Source organism: Podarcis vaucheri, assembly GCF_965113315.1.
Source record: "Podarcis vaucheri genome assembly, chromosome: 10".
Taxonomy (NCBI): domain Eukaryota; kingdom Metazoa; phylum Chordata; class Lepidosauria; order Squamata; family Lacertidae; genus Podarcis; species Podarcis vaucheri.
Window position 1 is genome coordinate 55,326,266 of NC_138748.1, and position 17,095 is coordinate 55,343,360.

Below are 17,095 nucleotides of genomic sequence, written 5' to 3' on the forward strand. Positions count from 1 at the left end.
CCCAGACAGAAGCTCCTCAGATGTGGAATAATTCCCATCAGCTTTCCCACGGTGACCTCCTGCCCGAAGAATTGGCCCTGAAAGTTGACAACAGAGTCATCTTTCTCTTCATACATTATCACATGCAACCCACAAATGTTACTTCTATGGATAGCATTGAGCGATACCCTTAATAATCAAAGGGAATGTTGGAGAGTGCTCCTTCAGGAGCTCTGGCTTGGGGATGGACAAAAACATCTGCAAAATAGGAGCGTATGAAGATTTTTCACCGTAGGCAGGTGTGCTGTCATCAATTAGCTCTGTTCAAGAATCTGCATCTGCCAAGGTCTAATCACTTGATTAATTGCATGCTTCTTTTGTTTTTACTTTGATATTGCTTTAGCATGACTATTATTTTACACCCACTCCTTCCATGGCACACTGTGTACACACGCAGAGGAAGCCTGGCATAGCTAAAAGGGAAGGTGAGGAGAGCCAGTGAAGCGTGATACCAAAAAGATGAGTAGTGGCTGCTGAAGGGCACCCCTGTTTTCCCCAAACTTTTAAGGCAACAAGCCACTATGGGAACAAGGCGTGCTGGGGTGAGGATGGGTATGTGTTGTTGTAGGAGATGGGGGTATGTGTGCCTCTTATCACCTGTCCTGTCCCCCCAAACTATGGTACCTGTTGTCCCAGTGCCAGATTTACCTGCCAATTTATCTGCAGCTTGGAGGCTGTATTCTGGCTATGCACAAGCTTTGGGGTGCCGCATACCAGCAGTGGGCGGGGCCAGAGGCAAAAGGTAGGAAAGGCTGCCAGATGCAAAAGTAGGTGGAGCAATGGATGTAGCTTTTACCTTTGTGCAGCAGGCTGCATTCCAGCTTTGCAAATGTCAGACGCTTTTGTGTACACACAGACATCCCTCCATCCTCCATCTAGGGAAATCAAGAGGACTTATCACAGTTCAAGGACACATTCCAAACCATGCAAAAACCCTCAAGGAGGACATGGAGCAGAAGGGGGGAGAGCTGTGTCCTGGATGAAGATGGTATGGTATGCAGAGTCCCAAGAGCCAAATAGACAGGAAGATCTGGAGGACCACATTTGGGTCGAGGGCATGAGATTCCCCACCCTTGTTATAGGGGCACTATCTTGTCCTTTGCCACTAGTAATAAAATGTCTTGGTCAGCCTTGCTGCAGATGGTTAGCAGCAAAGATTTAAGATCTGTTTTTTAGACTGCATACACACCATACATTGAAAGCACATTCCCTCCCCATAAAAATTCTGGGAACTGTAGTTTACCTCTTGCAGGGCTACAGTTCCCAGCACCCTTAACAAACCACCATTCCTAGGTTTCCGTGAGGGGCTGAATGTGCTTTAATCTCCCAAGTGTTGCCTGGCTCCGCATCTGCTCTAACAGGATCTGCTTCTGAGTTTGCAGCCTCAATCTCTGCTGGTGCGCAAGTTGCCTTTCAGAGATGTTTGTTTGCCATTATTGTTGCAAGGAGCCCTCCGGTTCAGCTTCCAAGGAATCCCAGTTTGAAATCTGCTGCTGAACACAATTAAATATATTAACTTGTGGGCCTTGCCTAATACAAGCGGCAGTGCATTGTAAACACCTATCCCAAAGTACAAATAGAAATACAGTATAAGGACACCGAGTACAGTATGTGTCTTGTTATGCCAGACATTGAAGAGAGCATTAGTTCAAAGGGTTGTTTTGAAATGAGAAAAACAAGTGGCATCTGCCCAAGGTCAGAAATGCCTTCCATTCTGTGGCTAATATTTTCCAGACAACCAGAACCTTGCTGAGAGATTTGTCATCAGCTCTTGTCATTCTTTATCATGCAACTGCAGCACAGAGGAGAAATCTCACCAGCTCTGGGGGTCTGGCAATGTACGCTACATGAGGATCACTTCTATTATATTCAGATGTTAGCTATGTTTGTGATGAGAGCCCTCGGAAAATGGGCTTGGCTAGCATTTCCTGGAGATGTTCAGTCAGTCAGCAATTGGGATCATATTCCCAGTTTGGGTTTCACTCACATTCAGGGTCAACTGATCCTATCTTCACTATACCTAGGTAGATTTTCTTTCCCTATCTGACGCTATAAGGTGTTACTCGGGCTCAAATTCTCTTGTACAGTATCAGCTCAGTTTGAGGTTCTCTTAAAACATCCTAGAGACCCCGGGAGACTTTCCAGAAGACACAATAAGCAGAAGTCTATTTATAGATGCTTCTAATAGAACACAGCAGCCTTAATAACAAACTGTGATTAAGGTTAGCCCTGGGAGTATGTCTTGTCTGAGGCAGGTTAGACATACATACATATCTACATCTATAATTGTAGAGTTGGCAGGGACCCTGAGGATCATCTAGTCCAACCTTCTGCATTGCAGAAATAGGCAGCTGTCCCATATGAAGATCAGATCTGCAACCTTGGCATTTTCAGCTCCACACGCTAACCAGCTCAGCTATCCAGGTGGATGAATAGTTTCCTTAAAACACATTTCAATTCCTAATCATTTTAAATCTTTCCCATCAACCCTACAGTAGGGCATAGATCTTTACCCATCTCAGAGAAGGGCCATAACTCAGTGGTTAGAGCATCTGCTTTGCAGGAAGAAGGTTCAATCCTCAATGTCTCCAGGTAGGGCTGGGAAAGGCTCTTTAATAGAAAACATAAGAAAACAACGTAAGAAAAACCTGCTGGATCAGGCCAATGGCCCCATCCTGTTCACCCAGTGGCTGTTCACCCAGTGGCTGACCCGAAAACAAGAGTACTCTACCCTCCTTTGGTTTCCAGCAACTGGTATTGAGAAACGTTACTGCCTTTGACCGTGGATGCAGAGCATAGTCTGACAAAATCTGGACGGCTCTTGGTTCCTCATCTCTGTCCTATAGCATTTTGTTGGTGATGCTATCTACCAGTGAAGCTTCTCTACCATCCATACGCTTCTCATTGTGGTCTACTCCTTAGGGATTTCCTCACTGGTAAGCTTACAGGGCCTCCTCACAACTGCTTGAAAACTCATTAGGGAGCAGAAAGCCTGGTCAGGTAAGCGAGCCAGGTACCATAATGACTGCACAAAGAGGTTAATAAATGGACAACATGGAATTCATTGCAGGGATGTACTATGGTAATAGGGCTTAATTACCAAGATGGCAATTACGACGACAACTTACTAAAAAGATCTGGGAAGAATCCCATTTCAGGGCGGCTTTTCCATTACAAATGACATGCCTTGCATATTGTCTGTCTAATTAGCGAAGAGAAATTTGAAGGCACGCAGTCGGAGCCTCTTGGCAGGTTGTTCAGTGGTGAGTGCGCTGCGTGTGTAAATGGGAGCGTTGGCAAGCGGAGGAGGAGGAGGAGGAAGCTGCTTTGGCTTTTCTCTGCAGCTCCACCTGGTTTTCGATTTTACAAATGAGCTGGAAATGAAGTGTTTCTCCCTCCCTCCCACCCGCCGACCTCTGCTGCAGCAGATGCCCTGCTCTGGTGTCTCTGTGCACAGGAGCCCGTCATCAATATTCAGAAGCAGGCTGGAGTCGGCAGGCACTACCAGTAAACAGAGGCAGCTGGATGGCTCCAAGTCAAGGCGAACGTTGGCAGCAGGACCATCTCTTTTGGCACATGGAATTGCCCTTGAGAATGTGGCAGGAAGTCTTCATTTTCACTTGTGTACCTAAAGGCAGCCCTAGGCTAGGCGAGGACTGTGGGGTGCTGGCGTTTGGGGAGATGGGATTAAGCCATGGGAAGGGAGTGTTGTTCAACCCAAGCACTTCATTCCCATCTGGACAACTTTCTGAGGGCCACATGCCAGTTGTGGGTAGGGCCAGAGGCAAAGGTGGGAGGAGCAATGAATGTAAAATTTACCTTTGTGCAGTATGCTAGTATCCACACACCACTCTTTGCATCCAGTTAGGCAAGAGGCCTCAGAGATTAAGGACAAATTCCAGTCAGGCCGAAATAGTCAAGGAATGTGCAAAGTAAGGCCAGTGAAGGGTGTGGCCTGGAGAGTGTTCCAAGGGCCAGGTAGAGAGGCTTGGAGGTCCACATTTGGCCACTTGGACTGCGGGTCCCCACCACTGAAGGAAGGGATGAGTTTATGAGTGTAAGCCTAACCACTACATGCCTGGCTGTCCTTCAGATCCCTCCTTCTTGCCTCACCCAGGCCACTACCCTAGACTTCCTGACTGTTGTCGGTCTGTGTCTCCATCTTCTGGTTCCCTCCTCACCTCACCTGGGTCTGAATCTCCATGCTCTTGATTCATCCTCCTCTCCTCTCCTCTCCTCTCCTCTCCTCTCCTCTCCTCTCCTCTCCTCTCCTCTCCTCTCCTCTCCTCTCCTGGGTCAGCTGCCCGATCACCAGCTCATCAGCTTGTCACACTGTAGTTCACAGTGGCACCTGTCTGTGGCCAAAGGAACTGCAGTGTGACAACATCCTTACAATTTTATATATTAGAGACAGATATAGTTTGCGGAGGATAAAACTACAGTAGCAGAGCCAGTAACAAATATTTCCATTTCATTCCATGAATTGTACATTACATTGAGGAGGTGAGGAAAGTAATTAACCTATGTAACTAATTTATACAAGGCTGATGGGAGAGAAAAGGAGGAGTGTCACTCTTTAAAAACAAACAAACCATAAAATACTATTGATTGAAGTGCATCCATCAAGTGCATTTAGTCCCATTATTAACAGCATACCTGATGTCTCTGCTTTCAGCAAGAATGTTTTGTTAGTCGCTTAAAATGCTACATTAATGAATGCAAATGGGGGTTCCAGTTAATTTTTGTGTGCCTGACCTAATTCATACCCTGTTTTTTGTTGCCTGCAGCTTAAGTTCTCTCTTTGCCCCCCTTGGTAGATGTTTTTTGTGTTGCTAAAAATATTGTTTATAACCAATGGCAGTCAAGGAGGTGAATGGCAGCTGTGTGAGAGTGAGTCTTTTTTTTACAGAGACTGCATTTAAACTCAAAGCAGAAGGAGTCTAGTTACACTTTTAATAGCACTTGTAAATAAGAAATCCAGCACCGAATAACCTGGAGTCATTAAAGGTGGGCCTGTTGTACACATGGTTACACTTTCCCCTCCTTCACTTTCTACCACTGCAGCTCTTTTGCTGTAAACCAGCATCAATATTACACAGTGAGGCTTTGCTGAGAGTCATGATATGCCACAGACAAAAACGTGAATAGGAGTTCCTCCTATATATGTGAATTACCCAACACGTGTCTCCTGCACTCGTAGCTGAGTGAGTGTCTTCCATGAACACAGTCTTAACAGTGAGTCTGTAAGTGACTGTGGAGGCCAATTCTGGATCCACACGTCCTTCCATAGTGGGGACATAGGTTTCCGGGCGGGAGTTGATCAAGACGAGAGTTTGCCAAACATTTCTTAGCACGTTTCTCCTTTTTGTCCTGAGTTTGAGCGTCTTCAAAGTTCAGAACATCTTTGGTAAAGTCTGTTCTTCATTTGGAGCGCTCTCAGATCAATGTTTCCCAATTGTCGGTGTTTATACAATATTTTAAAAGATTTGCCTTGAGAGAGTCTTTAAACCTCTTTTGTTGACCACCAGCATTACACTTTCCATTTTTAAGTTTGGAATAGGTTAGTTGATTTGCAAGACGATAATCAGGCATCCAAACAACATGACCAGTCTGACAAAGTTGATGTTGAAGAATCATTGCTTCGACACTGGTGATCTTTGCTTCTTCCAGTACACCTTTCTTAGTTCATCTGTCTTCCCAGTGAAATGTAAAATGTTTCAGAGACACCGTTGATGGAATCTTTTGAGGAGTTGGAGATGGCTCATGTTTCACAAGCATACATTAATGTTGGTAGTACAATAGCTTTGTAAAAAAGGATTTTGCTTTCCCTGCAGATGTCCCAGTCCTCAGACACCCTGAACTTCAATCTGGAGAAAGCTGCACTCGCAGAGCTCAGATGATGCTGGAATTCGGCATCAATGTCGGCCCTTGTGGAAAGATAACTGCCCAGGTAGGAGAAGTGATCGACAAAAAGTTGAATATAAGTTTCTCCTGTATATGTGAATTCCCCAACAAGTGTAGATGAGGTCACAGAGTAACATCAGGTCCAGTGATGGTTGGTGCCCATAGGACAGAAGGCCACCAGTAGGTGGCTCCACTGTCAGTGACAGGCACAGCCAACTAACTAGATTCGTCCAGGCTAAGTTCTACAAGGGCAAAACTGAGACTTAGGAGGAGGAGGAAGCAGGCAGCCAGGGTCACCCCTGGAATAGTAAATAAGAAGAAGAGGAGTCAAGATACAATTTGGCGGAGTAGTGTTACATTTGCCCAAATGGGCCAGCCTTCCCAACCGGGTCAGACCAGCTCTTATTATTTTTCTGAAGCAAAGGCTCTAGTAGCTATTGTTATTAATTCAGGACCAGTTCCTCCTTATAAACCCCAATTCCAAAGGCTTAATGGAAGTGAGAGGATCACTTCCCCATTTCTTGGAAGTCTTAGAATAGACTGTTGACTTTAGGCTTAATGATATTTGAGCAGCACTTCACACATTACGTGTGGCAGTGAAGAGGCCAGGATCTTCTGCCTGGACTATATTTACCTACAGGAATCATGTGAATGGCGTATTGTGCTGCAATATTCAGTCTGGGCCTAACCACTTCATGTCTCCAGGTCAAGGATGTTGCCCTTGAGCAAGCAGATTTGAAGCGTTCCCCTCTTCACCAATAAGCACTCATAATGGCTTTCCTCTGTTTTATTATTAGCAAAACGTAACACACCAAGCAAAAGAGGCACAGTTTTCTACAGTCAGCTGTATAGCTTTTAGTATTAAGCAGGACTCTGCAGTTTTGCAAGAGTAATAAGGAGGGCCCTAATGATACACTTTAAATGCGAGTGCGTGGTGGGAATGAAATGTACTGTGAAAAGCAGACCCAAAGCAATCATTAATCTTTCAGTAAATAGCCAGATAGGTACATAGATCACATGCATACAATTGAGTATACAATTCTTCTTTATTAACCGCGGGTCGACACGTGCAATTTTGTGCTCTCTCAGTGCATTTGAGTTGTCCGATGATGGTGAGCTATGCAGAATGAATGTTGCGCTCCTTCCTCTGCAGTCACATTGCTGATAACCTTAAACCTTACAACACACAGGCAAATGCAAGCTCTGCATGGTGCTATTAGTCACTGATTTCACATGTGCTTACTGAGACTGAAGTCTTACGGACAATTGCTAGGGGATAAGTCCCACTGGACTCAGTGAAACAGTGCCCAGCTACATATTACACTTTAATGATTATGTTTGCTTCCAGCTGTGGCAGAGCAAACTTAGCTAATTCTTCTCAAACCATGCCATGCTTGCTAATTTTCTATATCATGAAATTGCCACCTTCCAGTAACTCATTTTGACTCACCAATTTTGTGACCAGTGGAAGTGTTGGAAGGGCAACAGCAATTATTATTCAGAGTGTAACTTAAAGGTTAATTTTGTAAGGCAGCTAGCCAAGGGAGTGGTGGTAGTGAAAGTGTCACTTAGCGACCGGGCAGAGTGGCATAATCTTCACTGAGGGTAGCCTGTGCTCAGATTGGCTGTGTAGTTCTGAGGGCATTTTCGTCTGTATGTATGGTTGAAATCTCCCTGTTGTGTACAAAGCCTGAACTATGAAAGACAAAGCCTCTTTGTTTATTTCTCCTAAAATGATATACTGTTTTTGTTCAATTTGCTTAGTGAAGTATTTCCAGGATTTTTCTTTCTGAACACTGCTTGCGTTATTTAAGTTAATTTGATAAGAGGAAGAACTGCTTTGTCTGCTTGGCAGTCCTACAAATGGCCGCTTAGATCCAGTACAATACTTTGTAGAGGGCAGCACTTTTTTTTTCTGCAGCAGGTGATGGGTGACGCTTTCCCTCTTCTCTGTACCACCACAGTTCACCTGCTTCTCTTGTTCAAATACAGCTGGAGGGCAAAGTACCACACCAAAAAATTCAGATTTTGCAGTTAATACTCTTGCACAACAAACATACCACCCCCCACCCAAAGCTGACTTTTGCAGAAAGGGAAGTGATGGGGAAATGCGCTAGAAAGTGTGGCGTAATGCTTGATGCAACATGACATAACCGCCTTGCAAACAAATCAGAATGAATGTTTAATAAATAGCAAACATTGACTAACCTCTTCACAAACTTTGAGTGAGCAAATCAGGATGAATGTGCAATAAACTGGTCATCCAGAAACAACCCATGGAAGAGCCAGAAGTGTCCTGTCCCCCCATTGCCCTGGTTACATTTACAAGAGTTTTATGATCATACCTTTTCCTTCTTACATAATGGAGACCCACCAATAGTGGAGGAAACAAATGTTTCCATCAATGGTTAAATCCCTCTTAACCCAAAGTGCCCCAGGCTGCCAATTGCCAGCTTTGTTTCTAGGTTCAGTTTTAGTGTGGTGGTCTCCCCAAGGCATCACTGCTTGGATCAATTTTACCTGGAAAGTCAGAGGGGAGGAAATAATTATTTTATTGTATATTTTGCTCACAGCAGAGCACAGTGGGTAAACTTAATGTCGCATCACTGTACTTGGACCGCAACGGACAGCCCCATTGATTTTCTGATACGACTACTCTGGAGAAAATAGATTGCGAATTGGCTTCCTAATGTGACAATCATAGTTGAAAGCAAAACCGTAATAGCAAGGTTTGAATTGTTCTCTTCAAACGAGCCCTTGGAGAACATATCAGAGATGAAAAACAGAAGTAAAACAGCATCCAGCTGGGAACAGCTCAAGCCAACTCTCAAACAATGGAGGGGAACTGGCTAAGCCTTTGCCTGGAAATGCTGTTCCTCCTTTGGTCCACTACAGCCCGTACTGTGTCACTCCCCTCTTGTTTTCAAGCCACATGTGAGAGAGGATCAGCTTAAGGGAGCAGCTAAATGTAGGAAAGGATGGAGGCATTAAATTCTGTTTGCAATTAAATTCTTCCAAAACAATATGCCAACTGAAACAGAGTATGCAGCGTACAGAAACTTTCATAATTAAAACGTATGTGCCATATTTTCTGTATGCTAAACGCAACACAGGTGGCAGAACCGATGGTAGCTTGCTGCGGCTTGTTTGCAAAACATTTTGAGGATAAAAGCGCTTGCGTCCACTGGAATCTCGACTCTGCTGTTATAGCAGATGAATCTCAAGGGGTGTCCAGAGCACTGTCTAGTCCCACTGTGTTGGATTTCAGTTGGCAAGGCTTGAGGATGCAGACAAGGTGCTTGGATCAGCCAGGGCAATTACATGCGCTCTGCACTGCTGCCCTTCTTGGCTGATAAAAAGTAGCGGGGAAGGGACAACTGGCTGGGACACAGAGGCAATTAATGCCTCCTTGCAAAAAGGCGTCGTCCCTGCCTGCTTGAAGGAGGATGTGGCAAAACCACTCCTCAATAAACCCTCTCTGGTTTATGTAATTACTGGCCAGAATAAGGAGAAGGAGCTAGAGGGTGGTTGCATTAATAAAAGCTCTGTTTTGATGAGGACAAAGCTGTAGCTTGGTGGTAGAGCATCTGCTTTTCATGGACAAGGTCCCATGTTCAGCCCCTAGCATCTCTAGGTAGGGCTGGGAGAGAACTTTGCCTGAAGTCCTGCCAGTTACTGTAGACAATGCTGGGCTGGAAGGACCCAGTGGTCTGATTCAATATAAAACAGCTTCCTATGTTCCTGTGATGGGGACCACTTTGTGCTAACTCCAGCACAGGAATAGCCATCCCTAGAGAAGTGGGATTAGCTTGTTGGGCCCCTGGCAGCTGTCCAAGGATGCAGCGTCTTAACACCCAGCCTAACTGTGCCTTTAACAGCAGCTCTGTCTGCAGAAATTAGCTGTCAATGCTTCCCACAGGATAGAGGATAACATAACTACCTGCTTACATCTGCAGATTTAATGCTGTTAAGGGCACAGTAGTGGCGATGGTGCCCTTAACAGCACTTAGGTGTGAAGATGTAAGCAGGTGGTTATTTAGGGAACCCGACAGAAGTTTAGGTAAATCTAGACAACAATATAGAACTCTCTTACTTGCACAGCTTCTTAGACGGAGAGATTCATCTTGCATTCTGAAACTGTGCCAGCCATACTGTGCAAGGTGATTTTTGACATTTTTGCTCCTGTTGCTGTTAATAATTGACAATGTATTAAAATGTATTAATGTAGGGGGAGGTGTGAATAACCTTTTTATATAGATCTGGATACATTTGGTGCTAATTAGACCAGTTAATTTATAGCCAGAGTCTGTTTTTCTTACCCATTGTAATTCAAGCAGTTTAATAATAATAATATTAATATTTATTATTATTATTTATTTGCCGCCCATCAGACTGGGCAGCTTCCAACCAAATATAAAAACACAGTAAAACATTATACATTAAAAACTTCTCTATACATGGCTGCTTTCAGATGTCTTCTAAAAATCATATAGTTGTTTATCTATTTGACATCTAACATGAGGGCGTTCTACAGGGCAGGTGCCACTACCAAGAAGGCCCTCTCCGTGATTCCCTCTAGCTTCACTTCTCACAGTGAGGGAACTGCCAGAAGGCCCTTGGAGCTGGACCTCAGTGTCAGGGCTGGATGATGGAGGTGGACAGGCTCCTTCAGGTTTACAGGGTTGAGGCTTTGAATTGTGCTTGGAAATGTACCAGGGGCCAATGTAGATTCTTTAGGACAGGTGTTATATGGTCCCAGTGGTTGCTCCCAGTCACCAGTCTAGCTGCTGCATTCTGGATTAGTTGTAGTTGCCAAGTCACTTTCAAAGGTAGTCCCACGTAGAGCACACTGCAGTAATCCTAGGATACAGCTGAGACTCTTTAGCATTTCAAGCCAGTTCTACACATTTCATGAAGAAATGGATGAGGTTTCTGGACTACCAAAGAAAGTGAAGAGAAATGAACCATCATTTTAATCCTATCTCCATTTTAGATAGGAATAGACCAATCTGTCAATCATGTTCTTCTGATGGACAGAACTACCAAATTATGGGCCGTGCTGAAATGCTGAACAAATGGCAATTCAGAGAGATGGGCCTGATTCAGTTGTAACTGGTGCCATGCAGAGGCCAGTTTACATGTTCAGAGGCTGGAAATGTAGTTATATTTCCCCCCCCCCAAATAAAATTTAAAAAGTGTGAGCTTTTGCTAACCAGTGGCGGAGCTTCATGCTCCGGCACCAGGGGGCGGGGAGCAGGTGGGGCATGGCTGGTGCATGTCCTGGGGGCATGGTGGGCGCCTGCAGGGGCGTGGTGCCCAGCGTGGTTGGGGGGCAGCCGCGATGGCACCCCACTGGGATTGCGCTGCCGAGGGCAGTGTGCACCCCCCACACTCCTCTTCCTCCGCCACTATTGCTAACAGAGGCAATATTTGCCATAGTGGGGGGGGGGGGAAGGATTCGGCTTCCTACAGTCTAAAAGCTTTATTTTAAATGTTAAGAGTGACTCAGTCTGAGAGGAGACTGTATTTCTGTATACATCCCTGTATTTCTGCATGAGTCAGTGATCTAGATGTGTCTCTGCTTTTTAAAAAAGTAAGTTGTGAGCATGAATTCTCACAGAGATGCAAAAGGCAGCCAATTCTGTGGACAAGCAAATTGGTGGCATTAGCGCATTGGGAGTAAGCTAACACTCCTCTCCAATCTGATGCAGAGCTATAGCACAAAGAGGGCCTTCTCAGTGGTGACTCCTCATCTGTGAAATGCTCTCCTCAGTAAGGTCCGCTTGGGACCTTCACTGACATCTTTTTGGCACCAGCTAGAGATTTACCTTTCCCTCCAGTCCTAGGATGGACTGAGCTGATTCTGTTTTATTGTTAGAGTGCTGCCATAGCTTCCTGTGCCTGTGAAGGAAGGACTGTTTTTTTGTGTTATATGAAAAGCAATGTTTTATATGCATTTTTCTTTCCTCAGTATAATACAATGTGTTCATGTTTTTAAATGTAAATCGATTGGATACCTTTTAGGAAACAAGCAACTAAAAAGTTTAAATAATGCCAGTACTACTGCTAATCATAAAGGAGCATAAAGCAATACAGTTTCTGGCTGATCCTTCACTTTTTAAAAGCAATTAATCTATTTTTAAGGCCTTTTATTGGGTGGATGCAACTAGTGCTGGATGAATCAGTCTTTTTCCAGTCTCCTTCACAAGTGCTAACTTCTAAGTTTATTGCATCCCATTTCCACAATAACCAGTGATGTTGGTGTTTTTTATTATTTAACCCTCAATAAAATTTGCATTTAAATATATATTTTTAAACACATTGTTTCTCAGAATATGCATTCTAAAGCATGTTTGGATAAGTTTCTGTAGCCAAGGGCTGTGTCCCAACATTTGGAGAACTGCAAAAGCCAATAGCTAGAGATGTTCCGATCTGTGCATTAGTCCGGAAGGTGTAGATCAAGTCAGTTCACATCTGAGTGTGCAAAGATTAAATTCCTCAAGCCCCTCCCTAGATGTGGCTGCTGTTAATTCAGTCAAACTCATTGCTCTCTCAAAGATGTAAGGTAGGGTAGAGCTCTCATAGCCGAATGGGCAGCAGCTTTGTTTTCCAACCAAGCTGAAATGAGAATTCCCTCTGGCTAATCCAGTAGCAGCTGTACTAATCATTTATTAGGTTAAAACACACACACACACACACACACACACACACACACACACACACACAGTGTCTTTCAAGCAGGTGTTAAGAGGTGAAGCAGGTGTATAAAAAAATAAAAATAAAATGGCCCAAAGCTGTCATGAATCTTTTGTTGTTGTTGTTTCTCCGCAGGCAACAATTTCAAATAAGTTAATGTGTGTTCATCTCTGTTTTTAAGGCCTTGCCAGGCCAGACGTGCGTATCTCTGTGTGCTGATCTCTGCATTGAACCCTGTCCTAGGACTCAACAGCCTTGCCTCCTAAACCACTAGTTTTCTCCAGCTGGCATTTATATACAAGAAATATTAGCATGGTTTGGGAAGTGGGTGGCCTAAGAATTAAAATATAACGGGGTGGGCAAATGTGCCTGTGATACCATCAGTTTCCAGTGATAAATTGCTCTTCTTTGCCGTTAAAGGATTTTTTTCAGTAAAATCTATACATTGGAGGGGTAAGGTGTGCGTTAGCAAAAAGAGGCTTTCCCTGTCTTTTGTACTTTAGGAGGATGACAATTTTTAAAATATTGAATTGCCTTGTGTCTCTTGCTGCTTGGTGGAGAAAGTCAGAGCAGCATCTTTTAGCCCAGTTGTTCCTATAAAGACAGTGTGGTATAGTGGTTAGAGTAACGGACTAGGACCTGGGAGACAAGGGTTCAAATCCCTGCTTGGCCATGAAGCTCATTGGGCGTCCTTGGGCTAGTCACTGCCTCTCAGCCTAACCTACGGTACCTTGTTGTTGTGGGGATTAAATGAGGAAGGGAAAACCATTTACAGTGGTACCTCGGGTTAAGTGCTTAATTCGTTCCGGAGGTCCATCCTTAACCTGAAACTGTTCTTAATCTGAAGCACCACTTTAGCTAATGGGGCCTCCTGCTGCTGCCACGCCGCCAGAGCACGATTTCTGTTCTCATCCTGAAGCAAAGTTCTTAACCTGAAGCACTATTTCTGGGTTAGTGGAGTCTGTAACCTGAAGTGTATGCAACCTGAAGCGTATGTAACCTGAAGCATATGTAACCCGAGGTACCACTGTATACCACCTTGATTTCTTTCCGGGGGGGGGGGGGAAGGTGGGAATATAAATGCAATCAACCAATAGTTCAGTCCAGCTTTCCACTTTCTCATTAAGCATGTTTTATTATTTATTTGGAGTGCTTCAACAAAAAGCAATCTCAGAGCAGTTTTTTAAAAAATAGCATAGGATAACAAGACATTTTGAGGGTTGCAGTCCTGTACAGGGTTACCTGGGGGATCAGTGGAGCTTACATCTGAGGAGACCTGTGTAGGATTGCACTATTAACCTCTTCACTCTAACGTTTCAGTCCGGTTTCAACTTCCATTTTCTACGTGTCTTCTGGGCCTTATCAAGGAATGGAGGGGGGGAAATGATTCTGTTCACAGTAGAGGCAAACCCCTCCCTAACCCATGGTTTCTGTGCGAAAGGAAACACAGCCATCCTTTTAAATTAACACTTCTTGAATATTGCAATACAGTTCTCCAGTCACGTAACATGTACATGTATATACTGAAACAAAATGTGCACGAAAATGAGTATATTAATGTAGATAGCGTACGAAGATGCATTAAATATGGGGGAATTACTTTGAATAGATGGGTATATTGTGGGGGGGAATGCATACAAATGTGGGAGAAATTTGCACTAAAGTGCTGATGAAGTTTCATGAGGACTTAAAAAAAAAAGTGAACTGATGTGGAAATGTAGAGAATTGAATTTAAGATAGGAAAATGAGAGAAACAGACAGAAACCAAAGTGGACAGATTTGCCCATCACCAGACTCTGCTTTATGCTGGGTCAGACAATTGATCCACTTAGTTCAGTTATTGTCTACATTGACTGGCAGTGGCTCTGCGAGTCACTCTCGCTTTACGGGTTGCGTTTCCTTTGAAGGAGAGGGAACTGGAGACTTAAGATTAGCAGCTGTCAGGCTGGAGATTGTACTTCAGATGGTGAGCTTTCACACCAATCCCCCGTCACTTCCTTTAGTGGCAGTTTGATCCGCAGCAATTAGCAGATGTCGCTCATAGGAAAGATCCAAGTTCTATCTAACTAGGGTGGAGATTCAAAGAGCAATGCTTGATCTTTGTCCTCACACAAAGATGTCTCCTCTCATAAGGTAAGGGGGATGAAGAAGGGAGGAGTGGAGTCAGCAGCCCTGAGAGTATCAGGGAAAGTCAGCACAGGTTAAAGCACAGTCTAGGAAATTTGGGGGTTCCTCTCTTTTTCTACCCTTTCCCGTGCAAACCCACAAGTCTTGCTGAGATGCATTCTAACACTCCCAACAATTTGGACACAATCCAGCCACTGCTAAGGAATTTTTAAGGCATAGGATTGCACTGTAACTTCCCCTTGATTTCAGTAGGAGAGTTCGCACCAACTTTAAAAAATTGCATCTTGCATTTTTTTAAATTAAAAAAATGTTTCAGTAAGAAAAGCTTACTGGGCATATCTGAAATACTGGGGAGCATTTATTTGCCTTTAAATCACCCAGTGTTTCAGGAGACAAAGCAGAAATGACTGTGGCAGCATAGTCTTTCCCCATCACTGTAATTCACCTCTCTCCTGAACCTGCTGTAAACTGCTGTGTTTTGGGTGTGCCATACAGCAAAAGGGAGGTGGAAAGGCAACACGGCTGTGGTGGGAATGGGCTGCCTTATCTCATTTTGCACTGGAAGATTTACATTATTCCACATAAAGAGGCTCTGTGCAATTAGAGGGTAGCAGGTCTGGGTCACCGGCCACATCCAGCACTGCACTTGCTCAGTCACCTGGCACCACACTTCAACCTCCACCCCCTGAGAGAATGCCTGACCGCAACTCATGGCCACACTCACAAGTCCTTCCTCCATTAATTCAGGAGCCCTGGGCAACTGGAGCTCTTGACCTCAGTGGGAACCCAAAGAGCAAGGAAGCCAAAGTCTCAGCACCTTGGATAGCTCCATGTGCGCAACTTGCTCCAGAGAAAGATGAAAGTTGACCAGGCACCACCACCCCTTCCTGAGGTGTGTGGCTTCTTAAAACCCGGTTTGAAGCTGAACATTTATCCTCTTCCCCATGGCTTCTGCCCATGCACTGTTGGACTGGCATTGTGGAATAGGAGGGAGTTGACTCTTTGATGAACTGAGCTCAGCTGGGGGGGGGGCGGTGATAGCTCTGTGAAGATCAGGGCTTAGGCCACATGTTAAGAAAATAAGAGCAGCTGTGCTGGATCAAGCCAAAGACCCACCTTGCCTTCCCAGTGGCCAAACATATGCTGCTGGGAAAGCCTGAAAGTATGGCATGAGAACATCAGCACTCACCCCAGCAGCTGGTATTGAGTCTGGCATTTGAGGTAGTACACAGCCATCATGGCTAATAGCCACTGAAGCAAGAACCTAAGATTCATAGTCGCCCACTTTGATTCAGTATCAGGAACCTGGTTCTGTTCTCCAGCTGGTGGTGAAGCAGCCCTTGACTCAGCTTGCTGATCCTCCTCTGTCTCTGAGCCTTGGAAATCATTCAAAGCCATCACACCTGCACGAGGATAACTAAATCCCCCTTTCAGATCTTATCTCAACATGCTGAGGCTGCAGGTGATGCCAGGTGGGGGCCTTTCCCAAGCCTTTAAACATATATATGGATCGCTTTTGTGCAGAATGCATTTTGAACACATGGAGAGGGTTCTCCAGCACTGAAATGGGCAGCTTCAGCCAGTGTTCCCATGTATGGTGGGAAGTGTTTTCCAGTCCAAGGACTCCATTTCCTTCTAGGAAACTTTCTGGGGGCCACTTGCCAGTGGTGAGTAGGACAAGAGGCAGTGCAATGAATGTGAGGTGCAGTAGGCTGGTTTCTACATTCATTTGTATACTTCTCTACCATCCATCCATACAAGCAAGAGGCTAAAACACTCAGTGCAAAGTGGGGCCAGCAAGGGGATGTGCAAGGGAGTTTTCTGAGGGCCATTTTTGGCTCTTGGGTCTTTGGTTCCCCACCTCTGCTGCATATAAATGCCAGATCCCAATACCTGCTACACTTTGTCACATTCTGTAGCCCTTAGCGACAGATACCAAGTCCCTGGAGGATGAACCAGGAATAAGCATATTTATCTTATGTGTTTTGTGTATATGCTGAGCTTTCCATTTCATCATATCCGAAGTGTTGGTGTACAATTTTTCATACTAACTTGTATTTTTATAATGAGCAACACAGACACGCTTTAAGTATGCTTTCGCATTCCTTCCAATGCTGTAAACTCCTCTAAGCCAGGGCAAGGTATAAAATTTAAATATAATTGTCATGATCATAAATGCCCTAGGGCTGTTGTTTTTCTTTCTTTTTGTTGACTCTGCTGACTGGATTTTATTATTCCTATTGCTTGCTTTTTTTGGTGGGGGTTGCTTTGAGGCCAAATTTGATTGCCTCATTTACCAGGTGTTTCCAAATGAGCCGATTATAAGATG